The following is a 23,265-nucleotide window of genomic DNA, read 5'->3' on the forward strand; positions in this document are numbered from 1 at the left end:
CCCTGTCTGCTTTCCGGAGAGACCACTCTTTCCGTGACTCCCTTGTTCGCTCCACACTGCCCTCCAACCCCACCACACCCGGCACCTTCCCCTGCAACCGCAGGAAATGCTACACTTGCCCCCACACCTCCTCTCTCACCCCTATCCCAGGCCCCAAGATGACATTCCACATTAAGCAGAGGTTCACCTGCACATCTGCCAATGTGGTATACTGCATCCACTGTACCTGGTGCGGCTTCCTCTACATTGGGGAAACCAAGCGGAGGCTTGGAGACCTCTTTGCAGAACACCTCTGCTCAGTTCGCAACAAACAACTGCACCTCCCAGTCGCGAACCATTTCCACTCCCCCTCCCATTCTTTAGATGACATGTGCATCATGGGCCTCCTGCAGTGCCACAATGATGCCACCCGAAGGTTGCAGGAACAGCAACTCATATTCCGCCTGGGAACCCTGCAGCCTGATGGTATCAATGTGGACTTCACCAGTTTCAAAATCTCCCCTTCCCCAACTGCATCCCTGAACCAGCCCAGTTCGTCCCCTCCCCCCACTGCACCACACAACCAGCCCAGCTCTTCCCCCCCACCCACTGCATCCCAAAACCAGTCCAACCTGTCTCTGCCTCCCTAACCTGTTCTTCCTCTCACCCATCCCTTCCTCCCACCCCAAGCCGCACCCCCATCTACCTACTAACCTCATCCCACCTCCTTGACCTGTCCGTCTTCCCTGGACTGACCTATCCCCTCCCTACCTCCCCACCTATACTCTGTCCACCTATCTTCTTTACTCTCCATGTTCGGTTCGCCTCCCCCTCTCTCCCTATTTATTCCAGTTCCCTCTCCCCATCCCCCTCTCTGATGAAGGGCCTAGGCCCAAAACGTCAGCTTTTGTGCTCCTGAGATGCTGCTTGGCCTGCTGTGTTCATCCAGCCTCACATTTTGTTGTCTTGCTGTATTTACTTGTCTTTTTGAGCTGTCCTGTCTCTCTTGGTGCAGAGGTATTAAACTCTCATCCTTTTATGCTGTCAGTCTCAACTGCTGCCCTTCCCAAATTGCATCAGCAATGTTCCTCGTGTTAATTTACTTCCAGACCATGTCGGATGTTATCACAGACACATGCACTAAATATTGCTTAAAAGCACATGTGCACATTTAAAGAGGGACATAAATGTGAACAGGGAGTGGTGGGTGTATGGCTGCAAACAAGGGAAGAAGGCGGGAGACCATGAATCTGTACCTGCGAGGCTCAGAACTAGAGACACCTAATAAGGCTAAGTATGGGACACAGCCGGTTGAAAAGATACTCACAGTATTCATGTCAGTTCCAAAAGTGGAAGAAAAAAGTCCTGAACATCTCTTTTTGTGTTAAGCCTTGACTAGGATCCGACAGGCAATGAATATCAAACTTAACAAGCCTCGAGCAAGCTTTAAGATAAGAAGGAGTCTGCTTCCCACGGGTAACGCGTTTAATACCGGACCAATTAACAGCCTTAAAGTAAGCTGTCGAATGGCTCTCTGATTAAGAGTGGGCCTGAGGGTTCTTAGGGATAAATCCAGATCAGATATGACATCAGGCACAATACTCCCCGAGCAGCCAAGGATTATGGTCATGTTACGACAAGGAATATAAACAGTGTGTTACATATAACACACATGATTAACATGTTGGCTGTACATGGAGGCAATTATTGTAAAGTGCTTTCTACAATGACATTTAGAGAAGAGTGGACCACATCGGATTTTGTGAGGCTCTGCAATCTGATAGCTTGTAATATTATTGTTGAATTTGGGTGAGCCTGGAGGTTTGGAAAGGCTGCTGTTAGTGCTAATGCCTCATTAGCTGAAAAAAGTCCCAAATTAGTATATTAAAATCTGTTTGCCTTAGCAGCTAGAGCTAAACGTAGGTTAAGGGGATCATGGGCTTAACATTGCAAATAGGTCCTGGGGCTCCAACAAGCAATCCAAGAGGTTCTCTCCTCTAGACAGTGAATAAAAACTGAAGAAGGCTTATTCAGAAGATGGATTGATCTGGGTGGATACTCTGAGAATATATCATTCATGAAACACAGAAGAGAGAGCACAGTGAGTCAAAAGCCTTGTTTTTATCATTTCTGATGAAAAGCCATCACTCTGCGAAGTTCACTGTGTTTCACTTTGCACAGATGCTGTCTCACCTGGCAATCTGTTTCCAACATGTTCTATTCTTTTTTTCTATGTTTCCTGCTTCTTCAACTCTGTACTGATGCTTTGCATTGTTGTTTCTGTTTGGATGCTCCTGTGACCTTCTACAGTATTCTGCTTTTAAGATCTCAAGACCATCAAGTCCACTCCACCATTCATAAAATAGTTCTTTCCATTCTTCATGACCCTCATGAACTTTCTCCAGGCTGTCTTCAATGTCAGTATTTCTTTCCTTAGATGAGAAATACAAAACTATTCATTATCAATACAAACAGATAAAAATGAAGAACGCATTAGATATCAGTAAGTCCATCAATCCTGGGCTGGTCAGAACATCATGACTAGGTAATAGTCGCCCAGCCCAACCCCCTTCCACAGCCTAAGATCATTTCTCGGTCAACAAAATTGAAAGCGAGCTCTTGTGCCGTCCCAATCACCACTGGGGATGTTTTGATGAAGGTGGAAATAGACCAAGTATAGTGCAGATTGTTTCCATAGCAATGGCAGCTACATAGTGTCACTAAGCAACCAGCTAGCCAGGGGAGGAAGAGCAACAGGAAAGAAGAGTACCCACTAAGCCTGCAGGTTTGTGCTCTGAGTTAAGATAGATGGCACCTTGCTGAAGGCATAACCAGGAAGCATAAGAAAAAAGACAAGTTGCGATCTGGACATCTCATTCAATGTGATCTTAAGACCTTCAAACTTTTGACACTGGATGCAATGAATTGCAACTTAAAGAGGGATGCTTAATCTTTCAATCAATTGCTATGAAAGGTTTGTGTGAATTTTAATATCATTTCATTTTTCTTTGCTGTTTTCTGTTGATTTTCTTTTTGGGTGAATATTTGATTCTCCTATTACAATGACTCCTCGGGTGGAGGTGGGTTATTTTGTCGGGATGGTGGTTACCAAGCTGACAATGTGAAGAAGTTGAATGAACTCACTCCTAAATTCATGCCTCATAAATATTATTACATTGCACACATTTCTGATATTGGTATGGGGAGGGATTGTGCAAATGAGGAGCAGAATTAGACCATTCAGCCCCTCAACCCTGCTCTGCCAATCAACTAGATCAATGCTGTTCTGACTGTGACCTCACCTCTGGGTATATTTTTAAGGTGAGAATAGAGATTTAGAAAAGAGATATGAGGGGCAAAATTCTTGCACAGAGTAGTTCGCATGAGGAATGAACCTCCTGAAGAAGTATTGGATGTGGGCACTGTTACATCATTTAAAAGACTTTTAAATAAGTACATGAATAGGAAAGGTTTGGAGAGATATGCGCTGGGAGCAGGCAGGTGGGACTGGTTTTGATTGGGACAACATTTGGCATCGATTGGTTGGACTGAAGGATCTATTTCTTTGCTGCCTGACTGTATGGCTCCGTGGCTCAGAGATAATGGGAACTGCAGATGCTGGAGAATTCAAGATAATAAAGTGTGAAGCTGGATGAACACAGCAGGCCAAGCAGCATCTCAGGAGCACAGAAGCTGACGTTTTGGGCCTAGACCCTTCATCAGAGAGGGGGATGGGGTGAGGGTTCTGGAATAAATAGGGAGAGAGGGGGAGGTGGACTGAAGATGGAGGGAAAAGAAGATAGGTGGAGAGGAGAGTATGGGTGGGGAGGTAGGGAGGGGATAGGTCAGCCCAGGGAAGACGGACAGGTCAAGAGGTGGGATGAGGTTAGTAGGTAGGAAATGGAGGAGCGGCTTGAGGTGGGAGGAAGGGATGGGTGAGAGGAAGAACAGGTTAGGGAGGCAGAGACAGGCTGGGCTGGTTTTGGGATGCAGTGGGGGGAGGGGATGAACTGGGCTGGTTTTGGGATGCAGTGGGGAAAGGGGAGATTTTGAAACTGGTGAAGTCCACATTGATACCATTGGACTGCAGGGTTCCCAAGCGGAATATGAGTTGCTGTTCCTGCAACCTTCAGGTGGCATCATTGTGGCACTGCAGGAGGCCCATGATGGACATGTCATCTAAAGAATGGGAGGGGGAGTTAAATTGGTTCGCGACTGGGAGGTGCAGTTGTTCGTTGCAAACCGAGCGGAGGTGTTCTGCAAAGCAGTCCCCAAGCCTCCGCTTGGTTTCCAAAATGTAGAGGAAGCCACACCGTGTACAGTGGATGCAGTATACCACATTGGCAGATGTGCAGGTGAACATCTGCTTAATATGGAAAGTCATCTTGGGGCCTGGGATGGGGGTGAGGGAGGAGGTGTGGGGGCAATTGCAGCACTTCCTGTGGTTGCAGGGGAAGGTATCGGGTGTGGTGGGGTTGGAGGGCATGTGGAGTGAACAAGGGAGTCACGGAGAGAGTGGTCTCTCCGGAAAGCAGACAAGGGTGGGGATGGAGAAATGTCTTGGGTGGTGGGGTCGGATTGTAGATGGCAGAAGTGTCCACCAATGCTCGAAGCAACTGCAACAAAACATCCCCAGTTTTATGTTCCACTACCCCTGTAATGAATCACAGCATTCCATTTGCGTTCTCAATCACTTGCTCAACTTGCAAACTATTGTTTTGTGATTCACCTACCAGGACAACCAGATTCCCTTTGTTCCCCAGGGTTCTCTGATTTCTCTCCATTTAAATAATAAACTGCTCTTCTATTCTTCCTGTCAAAGTGGACAAGTTCACTGTGTCCCACATCATACCCCAACTGCTAAATTTTTGTCCACCTATCTATACCTTTGCAAATTCTCAATGTCTTTTTGACGACTTAGCTCCCTACCTTTTCTTTGTATCATTAGCAAATATTGCATTTGATCTGTTCATCTAGTCACTAAAATAAACAACAATACAAAATCCAGGCGCCAAAACTATTCCTGTGGTACATCACTCATTTCAATCTGCCAATCCAAGACCAACCCATTTATGCTCGGCCTCTGTTTCCTACTAGCCCACCAATCCTCTATCCATGCTAAATTGTTGCTCCTTCACCGTGAGCTTTAGTTTGCATAGTAATCCTTGATGCGACACGTTGTCAAATGCCTTCTCGAAATCCAAGTAGAGTACATCTACCAGATGCGCTCTATCTATTCCTAGAAGAAAACTAATAAACCAATAAAGTGCTGCCGAGCTCAATGCAGTGGCCACAATTATTTATGATACCTATGTTAATGCAACATGTATTATAGACAAGTTTGTGGGTGACACAAAAAAAATGGGAAGGCAAGTGGTCAGAGTGACACAAAGAGTTTGCAGAGGAATATAGACTAGTAAAGCAAGTGGATAGATTCTTGACAGATGGAATTTAATGTGAGATTATCCACTTGGGCAGGAAGAAAAGGACACCAGAATATTATTTAAGTGGGCAATGAGTGCAGAAATCCCTACAGTGCTGAAGCATGCCATTTGGCCTATCAAGTTCATACCGACCCTGTGAAGAGCATCCCAAACAAACCCAATTCCCTACCCCTTCCCTTGTAACCCTGCATTTCCCATGGCTAATCTACCTAGCCTGCACATCCCTGGACACTAAATGGATAATTTAGAATGGCCAATCCAGGTCGCAGGTGCTATGAGGCAGCCAGTAACCACTAAGCTGCTACACTACCCCAATTGTGATTTCGGCATGAGGCCTCATGCTTAAATTTCAAAAACTTAGTATATAGGTCCCGCAAGTAATAGGGAAGGCAAATGGAATGTTAGCCTTTATTTCAAATGGATTGGAATATAAAAGTAGGAGAATATTTCTAACACTGCACAGGCCATTGATGGATCATGGTAGACAGCTTTATTTAAAGAAAAATGTGCTGGCATCGGAGGCAGTGCAGAGAAGTTTGACTACTCCAGGAATAGAGAAGTTGAATAAGTTGGACCTGTTTTCAATGGAGTTTAAGAATAAGGAGAGGTGACCTCATTGAAATGCACAAGATTCTCAGGGTATGGGCAAGATAGATGCTGAAAGTTGTTTTCCATGGTGGGAGATTCTAGGACCAGGCAGCTTCGTCTCTGAGTATAGGGTTGCCCAGATAGGGTGGAAATGTGGAAGAATTTCTTCTTTCAGAAGCGAGTGAATTTATGGAATTCTTTGCAACAGAGGGCTATGGATTATTAAGTATATTCAAGGCTGAAAAACATATTTAGTAAATTTTCACAAACATTTGGGCTGACAAGTCAATGAAATCATTTTATGCGTCGTGTAAACTAACAGAAATAAACAGGAATTGCTAATGCAAGGAAACAATGTCACCAGGAAGATTTGGATTTATTAATTGCTTTTAGGGAAGTAAAGTGATTGAAAGGACATTTCTGGGACAGAGTTCATTTAAGTTAGTTGCATTTGATTTCACCTTGTTCAAATCCTTTTAGGGTGGCATGGTGCCTCAGTGGTTAGCACTGCTGCCTCACAGTGCCAGGGACCTGGGTTTGATTCCAATCTCAGATGACTGTCTAAGTGGAGTTTACAAGTTCTCCCTGTGTCTGTGTGGGTTTCCGCTAGGTGTTCTGGTTTCCTCCCACAATCCAAATATTTACAAGTTAGGTGGATTGGCCATTCCAAACTGACCACAGTATCCAGGGATGTGTAGGTTAGATGCATTAGCCCGGGGAAATGCAGGGTTGGGGAGATAGGGTGGGGGTGTGGGTCTGTGTGGGATGATCTTTAGAGGATATGGATAGACTTGTCGGGCCAAACGGCCTGTTTCCACACTGTGGGGATTCTATGAGTTGTTTCACTATTAGTTCCATTCTTCCTTCCCATCCCTTGATGCTTCTCCATCCAAATTCCCCTCTTTCTCAACTCTGAGTGTAACAGAACACACATCCTTCCTCCTATCAATTCCTCACCGCTTTAAATGTAGACTGTGCTCTCCACATTATCCTTCTGTGGGCATCATCGATGCCTCTTCATTAAGATGGTCTAATATATTTCACTGGCTCAACATTCCTTTGGCAAGTCTTAAGGCCAATAAAGATGATATCTGAATACAAAACTTTCCTCAGTCTGGGTGATATTTTGCACCATGGACTTTGACATTTCATGCAGATATTGCAATGTGTCATTACCTCATCTTTTAGATCAGACGTTAAGCCAATGACTCATCTGGCCTCTCAAACGAAAATAAATATTCCCAATGTCACTGTTGAGTCTATGTGTAAGGAGTTATATCACCATGATGGTAGATAGCCTGAAATTGACACCCAGGTCTCTAGGGCTCTAGCAAAGTTCTCTCTTACAACCTTCTCTGTATAGTTATTGTTCATAAAGGTAATTGGTGTTCACAAACATAGGTGTGGACTTTATTCCATTCACAACCTAGGCTTGAGCTTGCTGCGTACGACAAACGTATGACCAGACCCACAGAACTGGAGAAAAGGAGCACCAGAAGTGAAGCCTAGCAGATGTATTAATGAAAAAGAATTCTGACCCAGCAAACTGACCATAAACAAGTGGGGTGGAAGGGGTGACAGGCTGAAGAGAAGCCCGGTGGCATCAGAGTACAAAGAGCCAAGGATTTCAAGGCCAACTGAAATTCTAATGGGCCTAAATACAGGAAAGATGTTCTTGATAATCGGGGAGTTGAGAATCAGGGATCACAGTTTCAGGATATAGAGTTAGCCATTTAAGATTGAGATTGGAAATTTCTTCACCCAGAGAATGGTGAGCCTGTGGAATTCAGAAATACCATGGAAGACAGGTGAGGACAAATCATTGAACATTGTCGACAAGAATTAAACATAGTTCTTAGGGCTGAAGGGATCAAAGAATACGGGGAGAAAGTGGAAATAGGGGACGAGTTGGATTATCAACTGTGATCGCACTAAATGGTGGTGTAAGCTTGAAGGGCCGAATAGCCTACTCCTTGTCCTATTTCCTATGTTTCAAAAGGCCTGCAGCAAGGCCAGTCTTTACAGAAGTGGGAAATAGAAAAAGCATGCTGTTAATAGATTAAATACAGAACTCCTAGCTACTCATTTACCCTTTGACTCCACCAGCATGGTTATGAAGTGTCTTTGGTCTCTCTTCAGTAGAATCAACCTTTTTATCAAAGAAGATAACAGTGAAGCAGATATGTCTGAAATGGGGTTGCCAAAAATGCACATCGGTGAAGCTTCAGAATTTTCAGCAGACAGTGAAGTGATCACAATATCCGAGATGTTTCAGATTGTAGTTGAGAAGTGATCTTCAATCATGCATGGAGAAGGTCGCTCTGCTTTATCGCAGATTCATGAAGCTTCAGGCAAGATGGGCAGTAGCTCATCTCAGTTTGCATGAAATCCACTGTATGTGAACCAAACTCACAACAAGTAGCAAAGAGCATCAAAATGATGTTCCAACCTTGGAAACAGTTCACCAAGAGATTGTTCAACAATTGTAAGCTGTCAGTGAAAGTCTAGTTATTGGAAAGGATTTACTCAAGTACGTACGGAATCAAGCCAACATTAAAGACTCAGAAATTATTAATTTGCATAAATGACAAGTGAAAACTGTAATGAGTCGCATTATCATTGGAGTTTTACTCCACATGGTAGTTTTCTAGGAACTTGGGTTTGAATCCTGCAATGGCAGATGGTAGAATTTAAATTCAATTGAAAATTAGTTGCAAGTTGGAGCCTAATGATAACCTTGAAAACATTACCAATTATTGTGGAGGAAAACTATCTCGTTCACTAATGTCTTTCAGGGAACAAAAACTGCTGTACTTACCTGGGCTGGCCTACTTGTGATCCCAGACCCACAGCAATGTAATTGACTCTTAACTGCCTTCTGAGCAACAAATGCTGTTCCAGCCAGCAATGCTCGCACCTCTTGTGTAAATTTGAAAAGAGCAAATTGATCCTCATCAGCAAACCATTCTTTTCAATGACATTGCTAAGGCCCAAACAATGGAGAACCTTTAAAAAAAGTCAAGTATCAATTGGAGCTCATAAAATGTTATTTAGGTAAGTTCTTGGAGCAGTGTGTTTTGGAAATGACCACACAGTAGGTTATTTTAGATTTGGAATCTGCAATATGACAGGATTAATTAATAACGTCAAAGTAAAGGCATTCCCAGGTAGCCCTGAAGGTGATATTTTTGAATTTTACATCCAGTTTGAAGTGGAAACGATTAAGTCTACGACTACTTTTCAAGGATAATCAAATGGGCAAGAAAGCTGACCTAGCTCGTGAGAACTAGAAGAGTAGGTTAGCATGTTATCAAAAAAATACATTTAATGGGATATTTCAGAAAACACAGAATAAGTTATTTCCTACTATAAAGAAAAATAAACTACAAAGGGAAGACTCAACAGCTGCGGTTAACTAACTTAAGGAAAAAACATAAAGTTACATAAATGTGACAGGCAGGTCAGATGATTAGTCAGAGTATAACGAACAGCAGAGAATGACAAGGTTTAATGAGGAGGAAGAAATTCAACAATCAGAGGAAGCTTACTGATATCAAAGGTTTCTCATGTGTTCAAAATGAAAAAGTAGAGGTAAAGTGAGCATTGGTCCTCTAGAAAACTGGGAGTTAATAATAGATAATAAAGAAATAGTGGATGAAATGAACAAATATTTTGCTTCTGTATTCACTCTGGAGGAAACAAACATCATTCCTGTAATAACCATAATTCTACAGGTAGAAGGGAGAGAACAACTTAGGGAAATGACAGTCACAAGGGAAAGCACACAAATAGAATTGCAGGATGACAAATCTTTCGCTTCACTCAATTTCACCGTAATGCCCTCAAAAAGGTGATCATGAGGGAACTTCCAAAATTCCCTAGATTCAGGAAAGGTTGCATCAGACTGAAAAGTAACACATTTAATCCATGTATTTAAGAAGAGAGTGCTGCACAAGAACAGCCTTTTGATTCTGATCGATAAGATTATTTCTTTGTTGGTGATGGTACACACTGACATCCTTGTTCTTGCAATGGTATATCCACAGAGGAACAATCTTGAGAGGAATAAGTATGAAGTGTTACTATGATCTGCCAAAAAAATGAATTCCTCCTATGGGAATAATAGGATTAGTCTTATCTTCAGAATCGTCTTTTGTATCTTCTTCATTCTTCTTTTCACCTCACTGAAGATAATGTTGAATGGTCCTATTGTCATCACATCCACTGTGAATGTTACAGTTGCAAAGTTCTTCACACTGAAAATGCTTCCTTTTACTTTTCAATTTTATCTTTTCCTAATGTACAGTGCAGAAAAATAAGGGAACTTCAATTTGAATCCATTGCCAACTTATTCAAGGTGCTTCAGTACCTGGAAGTTTGCTTCTTGAATTAGTTTGTCCTTGATTGGTCTTCACTGCTGTTACATTCAAGAATTGTGGGTATCAAAGCCCTGGGACCAGTTGTCCTAAGAAGATGCCATTCCATTACACCAATGTGTATACCTTCCATAGAAATGGGAATGGACCATCTACATCCTATTCCTCATGCAAACAAACCAAGAACATTGTTGAAGACTGACACCTCAAGTAAAAGAGACAGGTTGGGAGCAGAGATAGTAGGAACTGCAGATGCTGGAGAATCTGAGATAACAAGGTGTAGAGTTGGATGAACACAGCAGGCCAAGCAGCATCATAGGAGCAGGAAGGCTGATGTTTCGGGCTGAGACCCTTCTTCATAAAAAAAAATGAAGAGGGCTCTAGGCCTGAAACGTCAGCTTTCCTGCTCCTCTGATGCTGCTTGGCCTGCTGCTACACCTTGTTATCCAGCTCTACATCCAGCTCTACACCTTGTTATCTCAGGTTGGGAGCAGAGTTGGGTGGGGTGCAGTTGTGGGTGAGACTAGCATGAAAACTAGAAATAATTCATACTGTTAACAGTTTGTAGGACAAACAAACTTTGGAAGAATGTGCAGTAAAGTTTTTTTTTAATCGATCTGCCCAGGGATGCTATCACACACCTCTGGAGAAAGTGGGATGTAAACGCAGGCCCTCTAGCTCAGAGATGGGGTCACTACCACAGTACCACAGGAGGCCTTGAAGTGCAGGGTTAACCATACATTTAAGAATAGCTACTGAGCCTGTGCAGATCACATGGAACTGGAAGCTGAGTCTGTGAGGTTCCAAAATGCATCTTTTACCATCTCTAGTATAACAGTGTGTTTACTTAATCAAGATTGTTGCTGTTAACTCACATGGGTATGTACTATCATTTAGAGATTTGATTTGACTTATTGCAGTCACATGTACCTGAGTGCAGTGAAAAGTTTTGTTTTGCAAGCTGTACAGGCAGATCTTAGCAAACAAGGACATTGGACACTTGGACACAGCAAGGCATACAAGGTTACAGCTGCAGAGGAGGCACACATACAAGATCAACATTAGAAAGATCAACATTATTTGAAGTTAGACAGGTCCAGCTAGCAGTCTACTATCAGCAGGGAAGAAGCTGTTCTTGAAGCATGGGTTCAAACCTCTGTATCTTCTGCCTGACAGAAGAGGTTGGAAGGGAGCATTAATGGGGTATGAGGGATCGTTGATGATTGGTGATGATGACTTATCAAACACTCAGACCTGATTTCACTCCAGCATCTTCTAAAGAAGAATATAGGAGCTATTCTCAACATCTTAGTCAAATACTTACCCCTCAATTAGCATTGGAAAAATAGATTATGTATCCGAAATGACACCGCTGCTTTATTGTGCTTTAAAATGCTTCCCCGTTAGAACAATGACTCCTCTTTAGAAATACTTAATTTTTAGCAAGGAGCTTCAAGAGGACCTGAGGTCATAAAAGGACCAATATAAATGCAAAATTAAAAAAAAACTGAAAGAACTGTGGATGCTGTAAATCGGGAGCAAAAACAGAAGCTGCTGGAAAAGCTCAGCAGGCCTGGAAGCATCTGTAAAGTAAAAATCAGAGTTAACATTTCGGGTCTGGTGACCCTTCCTCAGAACTGATGGCAGCTGGGAAAATGTTAGTTTATATGCAGTAAACAGGCAGGGGGATGAGGTAGGGAGTAAGCGACAGGGTAGAGCCCAAAGAGACAGAAGATCAGTTGGATAGACAAAGGGTTTGACATCCTTTGTATATCCTTCATTTTGTCTTGAAAGTGAGCTTTGTTTATGATGATGCTGTATATTGTGATTAATTCACTCTATTGTCTGTTTGGAATGCTGAACATACAATTCAATCTTGCTAAATGGAATTGTATTTTGGAATAAATAGTTATAGCCTTCAGTTCTTGTCACATTGGTTTCCTGAATTATTGTACCTTGGGCATAGTCTGTTTGATAGATCTTGATGGTGTCCTGTTTTGCAGGCATTCACTTTCAGCAATATGAACATTAACCATGTTTGTGTTTAGAGCCTTTCATGTGCCTGTCTAATGGATCCTTGTATAATGGGCCTTGGGTGTATGCTGTGTTACAAAGTTTAATGGTTGTGTACATTAAGCCCTTGTGATATCTTGCATCAATTCTGCAACTTGGACTTTTGTGGTATTACACTGTGTGGACTGTGTAATCTCAAGTGCTTTTACTCTCAAAGTGGAAGAGGGGCAAAAAGAAAGCTTATTAAGCAAAGCGCCCAGCGTTGGTGCTCTCTTTCACATTAAATTTTCAAACATTTATTTGATCTGATGCTTACTGATTCTTTCAACACCTATTGCTCAGTAGGACTCACTTCTGTGTTCACATTGTGAATTCAACCATGGAGGAAACATTACAAGCCCATCAATTCATATCAGAGTTCTTCGATTACAGAGATGATCCCCGGCCAAGAAACCCTTCATTTCTGGTCATCTATGCATTTGTCAGGAACTGTTAGATTGATTCTTTATCTTGATTTTTAAAGCTAGTAGGTGAAGTGTGATTGTCTTGCAATTCTTCATAATAAGACTTAAAGCTTTCTGTGTTAAATATGTCTTAGAAATATGAAGGAAATGTTTCCACATTTGAGGGAGACCCTAATCAATGCCAAAAATTATGATAGTCACCAATAAATTCAATTGGAAACTGAGTGGAGATTGTTACTCAAGGAATGGTTACAATGTGGAACCTGCTGTCTCATGGATAACTTGAGGGAACAACATAGAGAGGCATTTAAGGGGAAGCTAGATAAACACATTAGAGAGAAATAAATGGAAAGTTATTGACAGCAGTGAGAGAAATAGGAGGAGAAAACTAACTACCTGAACAATTTGAGAATGAATCAAATTGAAAATTCTGAACCCAGGTTCCAAAGCTCAAAGCAGGGAAATCACGTTGAAAGGAATGAAAGGCTTTCATTGAATGAGTAACATACATTGAGGATATCTGTAGACATAACATATTTGACGAGTTGCCACTTGGAGGGATATTGTAGAAAATAAAAGCTCACAGTGTAGGGGTTAATGCTTTAACATGGATAGAAAGATTGACTGGCAGAACACAAGGAGTGTCTGTAACTGGATCTTTGTCTGCTTGGCAGGATGGAGTATTTCAGTCAACAAAGTGTGGGGCTGGATGAACACAGCAGGCCAAGCAGCACCTCAGGAGCACAAAAGCTGACGTTTCGGGCCTAGACCCATCAGCTTTGGTGCTCCTGAGATGCTGCTTGGCCTGCTGTGTTCATCCAGCTCCACACTTTGTTATCTTGGATTCTCCAGCATCTGCAGTTCACATTATCTCTGGAGTATTTCAGTTGTCTGCTCTTTCAAAATTTACATCAATGATTTAGTTTAATTGAAGGCATGATGGCTCAACGATTAGCACTGCTGTCTCACAGCACCAGGGTCCTGGGTCCGATTCCAGCCACGGGTGACTGTGTGCAGTTTGCACATTCTCCCCGTCTCTGCGTGGATTTACTCCGGTTGCTCAGGGTTCCCCCCACAGTCCAAAGGTGTGTAGGTTAGTTTGACTGGCCAAGCAAAATTGCCCACAGTGTCCAGGCCAGGGATATGCAGGCTAGGAGGGTTAGCAATGGAAAATGTGCGGTTACAGGGATAGGGTAGGGGGGTTTGGTTTGGGTGGAATGCTCTTTGGAGTGTTAGTGAGGACTCAATGGGCCAAATGGTCACCTTCTACACTGTCAGGCTTCTATGAATGCATGGTAACAAAATTTTCAGACAGTATGAAAGTAGGTAGGTCGATAAGTATGTGGTAAAGAAGTGTAAAGAACTTGCAGAGGGATATAGCCAGGTTGGGCGAGTGAGCATAAATCTGACAGATGCAATATATTGTGCAAAACCATGTAGTTGTTAAGTTTGACAGGAAGAGCAAAAATGCAGAATATTACCTAATGGAGAACAAGTATAGAATTCCAAAATAAATATAAGGATGTTATGCTTAACTTAAACAGGGCATTGGTGAGACAACATCTTGAAAATGACGTGCAGCGTGGATCTCCCTATTTAAGGAAGGACGTAAATGTTACAAGAGCCGTTCAGAAGCTGTGAATGCTGCAGAGAGTAACTCAGTTCCTGACCCGCCCCTCCTCCAAATCCTGTCCAACATCTACAAGGCACAAGTTAGGAGTGTGATGGAATACTCTCTGTTTGCCTGGATAGGTGCAGCTCCAACAGCGCTGAAGAAGCTTGACACCACCCAAGACAAAGCAGCCTGCTTGATTGGCACCAAATCCACTAATTCTCAGGAGGAGAGCATGTACCAACTGCAAGATGCGCTGTAGAAATTTGCCAAAGATCCTTAGACAGAATCTTCCAATCCTGACCACTTCCAACTTGAAGAACAAGGACGTCAGAGTCAGTAATCACAAAAATCTAGAATCAAAAGTCTAATGATGGCCTTGAGTCTATTAACGATTGTTGGAAAACCCCATCCAGTCCACTAATGTTTATTTAAGGCCATCCTTACTTGGTCTGGCCTGCATGTGACTCCAGACCCACAGCAATGTGATTGACTCTTAATTGCTGTCTGGGCAGTTAGGGATGAGCAATAAATGCTGCCTAGCCAGCAATGGCATCATCCTCCTGAATGATTGTCTAAAAAAAACATTGAACTGGATAATATAGAGGAATTTAACGTTAGACGATAGTCAGGCCATCTCCAAGAAAACTAAGATGATTTACAATGCTACTATGGACCCATAAATTTACTTGTGTGAATAGGCCAGGAAAGAAAACATTTTTGTCTATGATGTCAATGGAGGCTCTGTCTTGCCTGCAACATCCCTACAGACTCAACTCAGCGAAATGACCCAAAGAGATCGAAGAGGTCAAGTTAATGATGGACATTCCAATCTAAACTTGACAACCTCTTTTGCTCTTTCCTTTTTACCAAGAACATTACAGCACAGTACAGGCCCTAACTCCACCTTAAAAATATTTTCAGAATCTGCTTCCACCACCTTTTTAGGAAGATAGCACTAACAAATTATGACCCTGCATTCATTTCGCTGTCTTAAATCAATGATACCTTATTTTTACACAATGACCTCCTAGTTCTAAATTCTCCCATGTTAGAAAACATCTACATCTGCAGGTAGTGGAGAAGTCACATCCTCACATTGTCTTCAGAACACCCTTTGTTCCTCTTTTCCTTAGTTAATTCAGAGATCAATGCAGACAAACGCGAGAGTGAGAATTTCCCTTCTCTGTCAGGTTTTTCAAGAGGTTGTGATCGTTCTAGTCTTGGATCCTTCTCCTTTGAATCAGCTTTCAGTCTTAGAATGGGTCACAACACAACAAAACAACAGCCGTAGCTGACATTCAGCACCACTAATGTGTTGGCATGCCACAGAAATAAGAGTATGTACACATCCTTCTGTCCTCTCAAAGAACCAAGTATACTGTCAGCAATTTATCTCAGAGAGTAGTAAGGGAATGGAACGCTTTGCCTGCAACGGTAGTAGATTCGGCAACTTTAGGTACATTTAAGTCGTCATTGGACAAGCATATGGACGTACATGGAATAGTGTAGGTTAGATGGGCTTGAGATCGGTATGACAGGTCGGCACAACATCGAGGGTGCAAGGGCCTGTACTGTGCTGTAATGTTCTATAAGTACAAGGCATGTGTGTGTGTGTCAGTGCATGTCTGTCTGTGTGTGTGGTGTGTGTGTGTATGTTTCTGATTCGGGAGGGAGGGAATGCAGAAGGGGGAGACTGGAGGGAAAGGAATTAATTATCCATGGTCAAATGCTCATGGGGAAGAAATGGGGTCAGGAAGATGCAATTGTACACTTATTCTCAAAAAAGCTACAGAGCATGTGTGAAGGGAATTATATCATTGTGACATTAGGTCACTTGAAGCAAGATTCTAGGTCCATAGGAATGCAAGTAAGAAGTTCTCTCTTATAGTCTTCTATATAAGAATTGTGTTAGATATTTTTCTTAAGGCTAAAGGGGTCAAGGGCATGGGAAGGAAGCAGAAACAGGATTGTGAGTTGGGTGATCAGAAATGGCCATTCTTTGTCAATCTTATCTAAGGCCATTTTGATCTTTTTGTCCTTGATCTCTTTTACTCCAAAGAGGATAGCCTCCACTTTCTCCAGCCTAGTTTTCTCACTAAAATCCTTGGTGCTTCCTCTCCCATTCTGGCAAATATTCATTGCACTCTTGCAAGGATCATCACATTCTTTATAAAGGGTGGTGACAAGAAATGGATATAATAATCAACTTACAGCCAATGATTTATTTCTAAAAAGGTTCAGCACCAATTTTCCTAATTTTTGTCCTCGATATTTTTCTTTATAAAGCCCAAGATCCCATATGTTACTCTTTCAATTTGTTCCACTTCTTCAATGATAGATGCACATGAACACCACCTTCCTCAGCTCCAGCATATTCATTATCATTCGATTGCCTCTCCTTTCCAGTAAAACTCGATGTTTTTCGAAATGAGAATTTATCTCAATTCAGAGAGATATCCAAACTTGATAACTGGCTCCAGTCTTCCCAGCTGTTGGCAAAGTCAAATTCTGTTCTTAATTACATGGGATTTCAGGATTTTAATTTTACTGTGAATGCATCTATTTGAAATTCAAGACCTTGTTTTACACGGATTTAAGCAATGAAAATTATTTTAGTCATGTGGGATTTCGAGAACGTTAACGGATTTTGGAAATCAGAATACATATTTCTTCTCTGGCAAAGATACACTGACGATGCGGAGCTAATGAAGATTAAATCAGACAAGTTTTCCCCTCTCCATAGAAATCCTTTTCATAAACAGTTTCCTGATGGAGGCACTTTCTCAGAAAGGTGTTCTAATGTTGAGGCCCTCCCAATCATGCATCAGACATGTAGAACATAGAACATTACAGCACATTACAGGACCTTCAGCCCTCGATGTTGTGCCGACCTGTCATACCGATCTGAAGCCCATCTAACCTACACTATTCCATGTACGTCCATATGATTGTCCATTTAAACCCTCTCTAACAACACATCTTTTCTGATGGCAAAACTATCTGAACATAAAATGCATCAGAAATTGAAACTTTTGCAACTTGTGCCTGGTAATGAAATCTTTCCTTGGAGAGGTGCCACTGGTGAGCCCATAACATGGCTCACACTGGCAAGATTATCTTCACCAAATGGTCCCTAAGGGTCAATTTCTTGTTGCAAAATGTTTCAGGGTGATGGAATTCTCTTCATGAAATGCATTTCTGACGACAGGGTTTGCTTTATAAAATATAGGAATGTGATTGACCCAGTGTCTCAGTCTCAGGCTATAGGGCAGGCAGTTTAGGACAGAGATGGGGAGAAACTCCTTCACCCAGAGACTGTTGAGCCTATGGAATTCTCTGCCGCAGAAAGCATTGAGGCCTAAACTATGTATATTTACATGATGGAGTTAAATGTAGCTCTATGACTAAAGGGATCAAAGGGTAGAAGGAGAAGGCGGAAACAGGGGATTGAGTTGGATGATCAGCCTTAAGCATATTGAATACTGGAACAGATTCAAAGGGCTGAATAGCCTACTCCGGCTCTTATTTTCGACATTTCTATGCTTGAAACAAATATTTCCTCATATTGATTAAAAAAAGTGGGATATGGGCATAACTGACAAGACCAATATTTATTGATCATCTGTGAAGGAAAAAAGAGTTAATTTTTTTCAGTCTAGTGAACCTGGGTCACCGGACCCAAAACATTAACTCTGCTTTTCTCCTTCACAGATGCTGCCAGACCTGCTGAGCTTTTCCAGCAACTTTGCTTTTGCTCTTGATTTACAACATTTGCGGCTCTGTCAGTTTTTACTTATGGTGTAGCATGTCCTAAAATGCTGTTAAGAAGAGAGTTCAAGACTTTTGACCCAGTGATGCTGAAGGAACAGTGATTCAATTCTGAGTTAAGATGATGTGCGAATGTGATATTGTTACTCGTTTGCTGCCACAGTTATAATCACAGTCATGTAGCACAGAAACAGACATTTGGTCCAACCAGTCCATGATGAACATAATAACAACTAAACTAGTCCCACCTGCCTGTTCTTGGCCCATATCTCTCCAACCCTTTCTTATTTATGTACTTATCCAGATGTCTTTTAATTGTTGTAACTGTACCCACATCCACCGCTTCATTCCAAACATGAGCTTATCTGTAAAAAAGTTGTCCCACATGTCTTTTTTAAATCTTTCTCTTTTCATCTTAAAAATATGCACCTAGCCTTGAAATCCCCCAGGCTAGGAAAAAGTCGCCTGCCGTTCACCTTATCTATACCCCTCAGGATTTTATTAACCTCTATAAGGCCTGCCATCAACCTCCTGTGCTCCGCTGAAAACGTCCTACCCTCTCCAGCCTCTCCTTATAATTCAAATCTTGCAGTACCAGCAACACCGTGGTAAATCTTTTCTGAACCCTGTCCATTAATAATTTTCTTCCTACAACAGGGTAACCAGAACTGGACACAGTACTCCAGAAGATGCCTCACCAACGTCCTGTACAACGCAACAAGACGTCCCAAAACCGAGACTCAAAGTTCTGTGATAATGGGAACTGCAGATGCTGGCGAATCCAAGATAATAAAATGTGAGGCTGGATGAACACAGCAGGCCAAGCAGCATCTTAGGAGCACAAAAGCTGATGTTTCGGGCCAAGACCCTTCATCAGAGAGGGGGATGGGGAGAGGGTTCTGGAATAAATAGGGAGAGAGGGGGAGGCGGACCAAAGATGGAGAGAAAAGAAGATAGGTGGAGAGTAACCTCCTCCTACTGCCCCCTTGATCATGACCCTATCCCCGAGCACCAAACCGTCATCTCCAACACCATCCAGGACCTCATCACCTCAGGGGACCTCCCACCCACAGCCTCCAACCTCATTGTTCCCCAACCCCGCACCGTCCATTTCTATCTCCTTCCCAAAATCCACAAACCTGCCTGCCCTGGTCGACCCATTGTCTCAGCCTGTTAAAGCCCCACTGAACTCATCTCCACCTATCTGGACTCCATTTTCTTCCCTTTGGTCCAGGAACTCCCTACCTACGTCCATTACACCACCCACACCCTCCATCTCCTCCAGAATTTCCAATTCCCTGGCCCCCAACACCTCATTTTCACCATGGACATCCAGTCCCTATACACCTGTATTCCGCATGCAGATGGCCTCAAGGCCCTCCGCTTCTTCCTGTCCCGCAGGCCCGACCAGTCCCCCTCCACCAACACCCTCATCCGCCTAGCCGAACTCGCCCTCACCCTCAACAACTTCTCTTTCGATTCCTCCCTCTTCCTACAGACTAAGGGGGTGACCATGGGCACCTGCATGGGCCCCAGCTATGCCTGCCTCTTTGTAGGTTACGTGAGACAGTCCCTCTTCCACACCTACACAGGCCCCAAACCCCACCTCTTCCTCTGTTACATTGATGACTGTATCGGCGCCGCCTCTTGCTCTCCAGAGGAGCTCGAACAGTTCATCCACTTCACCAACACCTTCTACCCCAACCTTCAGTTCACCTGGGCCATCTCCAACACATCCCTCACCTTCCTGGACCTCTCAGTCTCCATCTCAGGCAACCAGCTTGTAATTGATGTCCATTTCAAGCCCACCGACTCCCACAGCTACCTAGAATACACCTCCTCCCACCCACCCTCCTGCAAAAATTCTATCCCCTATTCTCAATTCCTCCGCCTCTGCTGCATATGCTCCCAGGATGAGGCATTCCACTCCCGCACATACCAGATGTCCAAGTTCTTCAAGGACCGCAACTTTCACCCCACAGTGATCGAGAACGCCCTTGACCGCGTCTCCCGCATTTCCCGCTACACATCCCTCACACCCCGCCCCCGCCACAACCGCCCTAAGAGGATCCCCCTCATTCTCACACACCATCCCACCAACCTCCCGATACAATGCATCATCCTCCGACACTTCCGCCATCTACAATCCGACCCCACCACACAAGACATTTTTCCATCCCCACCCTTGTCTGCTTTCCAGAGAGACCACTCTCTCCGTGACTCCCTTGTTCGCTCCACACTGCCCTCCAACCCCACCACACCCGGCACCTTCCCCTGCAACCGCAGGAAGTGCTACACTTGCCCCCACACCTCCACCCGCACCCCTATCCCAGGCCCCAAGATGACTTTCCATATTAAGCAGAGGTTCACCTGCACATCTGCCAATGTGATATACTGTATCCATTGTACCTGGTGTGGCTTCCTCTACATAGGGGAAACCAAGCAGAGGCTTGGGGACCGCTTTGCAGAACACCTCCGCTCGATTCGCAATAAACAACTGCACCTCCCAGTCGCTAACCATTTCCATTCCCCCTCCCATTCTTTAGACGACATGTCCATCATGGGCCTCCTGCAGTGCCACAATGATGCCACCCGAAGGTTGCAGGAACAGCAGCTCATATTCCGCTTGGGAACCCTGCAGCCCAATGGTATCAATGTGGACTTCACCAGCTTCAAAATCTCTCCTTCCCCCACTGCACCACACAACCAGCCCAGCTCTTCCCCTCCACCCACTGCATCCCAAAACCAGCCCAGCCTGTCTCTGCCTCCCCAACATGTTCTTCCTCTCACCTATCCCTTCCTCCCACCCCAAGCCGCACCTCCGTTTCCTACCTACCAAGCTCATCCCACCTCCTTGACCTGTCCGTCTTCCCTGGACTGACCTATCCCCTCCCTACCTCCCCACCTATACTCTACTCTCCACCTATCTCCTTTTCTCTCCATCTTCGGTCCGCCTCCCCCTCTCTCCCTATTTATTCCAGAAGCCTCTCCCCATCCCCCTCTCTGATGAAGGGCCGAGGCCCGAAACGACAGCTTTTGTGCTCCTGAGATGCTGCTTGGTCTGCTGTGTTCATCCAGCTTCACACTCAAAGTTCTGAGCAAGGAAGGCAAGCACATTAAATGCCTTCTTAACCACCAAAGGTTCTGTCAAAGGAGTCTGGGTGAGTTGCTGCAGAGCTCCATATAGATGGTATACACTGATGCCACACTGAATGCGCACTGGCTGTGAAAGGAACAAAATATTGAAGATTTTATGTGGGTTGGCAATCAAACAGGTTGCATCGTCCTTGATGGTGTCAAGTTTCTCAAGCATTGCTTGAGCTGCAACCAACCAGGCTCAAATAAAATATTCCAGCACATTCCTGTCTTGTAATCGGAGATAATGGGAACTGCAGATGCTGGAGAATCCAAGATAACAAAGTGTGGAGCTGGATGAACACAGCAGGCCAAGCAGCATCTTAGGAGCACAAAAGCTGACGTTTCGGGCCTAGACCCTTCATCAGAGAGGGGGATGGGGAGAGGGAGCTGGAATAAATAGGGAGAGAGGGGGAGGTGGACTGAAGATGGAAAGAGGAAAAGATAGGTGGAGACAAGAGAGTTGCAGTGGGAGACAGATTCCCTGAGGTTGGTCCGGAGGGAGGAGGGTAACTTCTTCAGGTTAGGCATCCCTGGAAGAGGCTTCACAGTGAGGTTAAAATGTGACCTTGCTCTATGTTCCATCCAATGCATTTTTCTGCCGCGCCGACCTCTAAGGTTTATATTCTGAGGAAGGGTCACCCAAAACGTTAACTCTGTTTTTTCCCTTCACAGATGCTGCCAGATCTGCTGAGCCTTTCCAGCAACTTTGTTTATGTTCCTGATTTACAGCATCCGCCGTTCTGTCGGGTTATTTTTGGTGTGTGTTGCAGTGGAGGTTGGAAATGCATGTCAATGCATCTGCAAATTTATGGTCACGCACAGACCCTCCAACAGGTGGCACAACTTTGACAGAGCACTGTAGATCACCCTTGTAGATGGAGGCCATGTTTTAGGGAGTCAGGAGGTGAATTAGTTGCTACAGTCTTCCTAGCACCTGGCCTGTTCATGTAGCCACTGTGTTTATGTGGCTGGTCCAGTTATGCTTCGTGTCAATGGTAATTCCAAAGATGTTGATAATGTGGGGTTCAATTAATGGCAATACCATTCATGTGAAAGGGATTAATGGTTCATTCTCTCTAGTTGCAGTAGGTCATTGTCTGGGGGCAAATTAACACCTAACAAAACAACTATCTGACGAGTTGTTTCTGACGGTGAAGATTGACACAAAGTTAGGTAGGAAGGTTTGTGTTATTCATTCAAAGGATGTGGGCATCACTGACCAGGCCAGCATTTATTGCCCTTTCCTATTTGTCCAGTCGGCTGTTAAGAGTCCATCACATTGCTGTGGATCTGGAATCACATGTGGGCCAGATCACGTAAGGATGACAGATTTCCTTCCTGGAAAAATAATTATGAATCAGACGTTTTTTTTCCTGGCATTTGACAATGGGCTTGTGGTCGTCATTACAGTGTTAATTCCAAATTTTAATTGAATTCAAATGCCACTATCTGCCATGGCAGGATTGGAACCCATGTTCAGATCATTACTGGATTGCATGGAGATGTGGAGAAGCATGAAATTGTGCATTTTGGCAGAAAGAATGAAAAAGAAGATATTGTCTAAATAATGTGAGAGGTTGTGGAGCTCTAGATGCGGAGGGATCTTGGTGCGCTAATGCAACAATCGCAGAAGGTTGGTATGCAAATACAGCGAGTAATCAGGAGAACTGATAGAATGTCATCAGAGGCAGTAAGAACTGCCGATGCTGGAGTCAGAGATAACACAGTATGGAGCTAGAGGAACACAACAGGCCAGGCAGCATCAGAGAAGCAGGAAAGAGTCAGGAGGTTATACTTCAGTTATACAGACTATTAGTTACCCTATATCTGGAGGACTGCAGGCAGTACTGGCTGTAGTACTTATAAAAGGATATTAATGC

Source organism: Stegostoma tigrinum, chromosome 4, assembly GCF_030684315.1.
Source record: "Stegostoma tigrinum isolate sSteTig4 chromosome 4, sSteTig4.hap1, whole genome shotgun sequence".
NCBI lineage: Eukaryota > Metazoa > Chordata > Chondrichthyes > Orectolobiformes > Stegostomatidae > Stegostoma > Stegostoma tigrinum.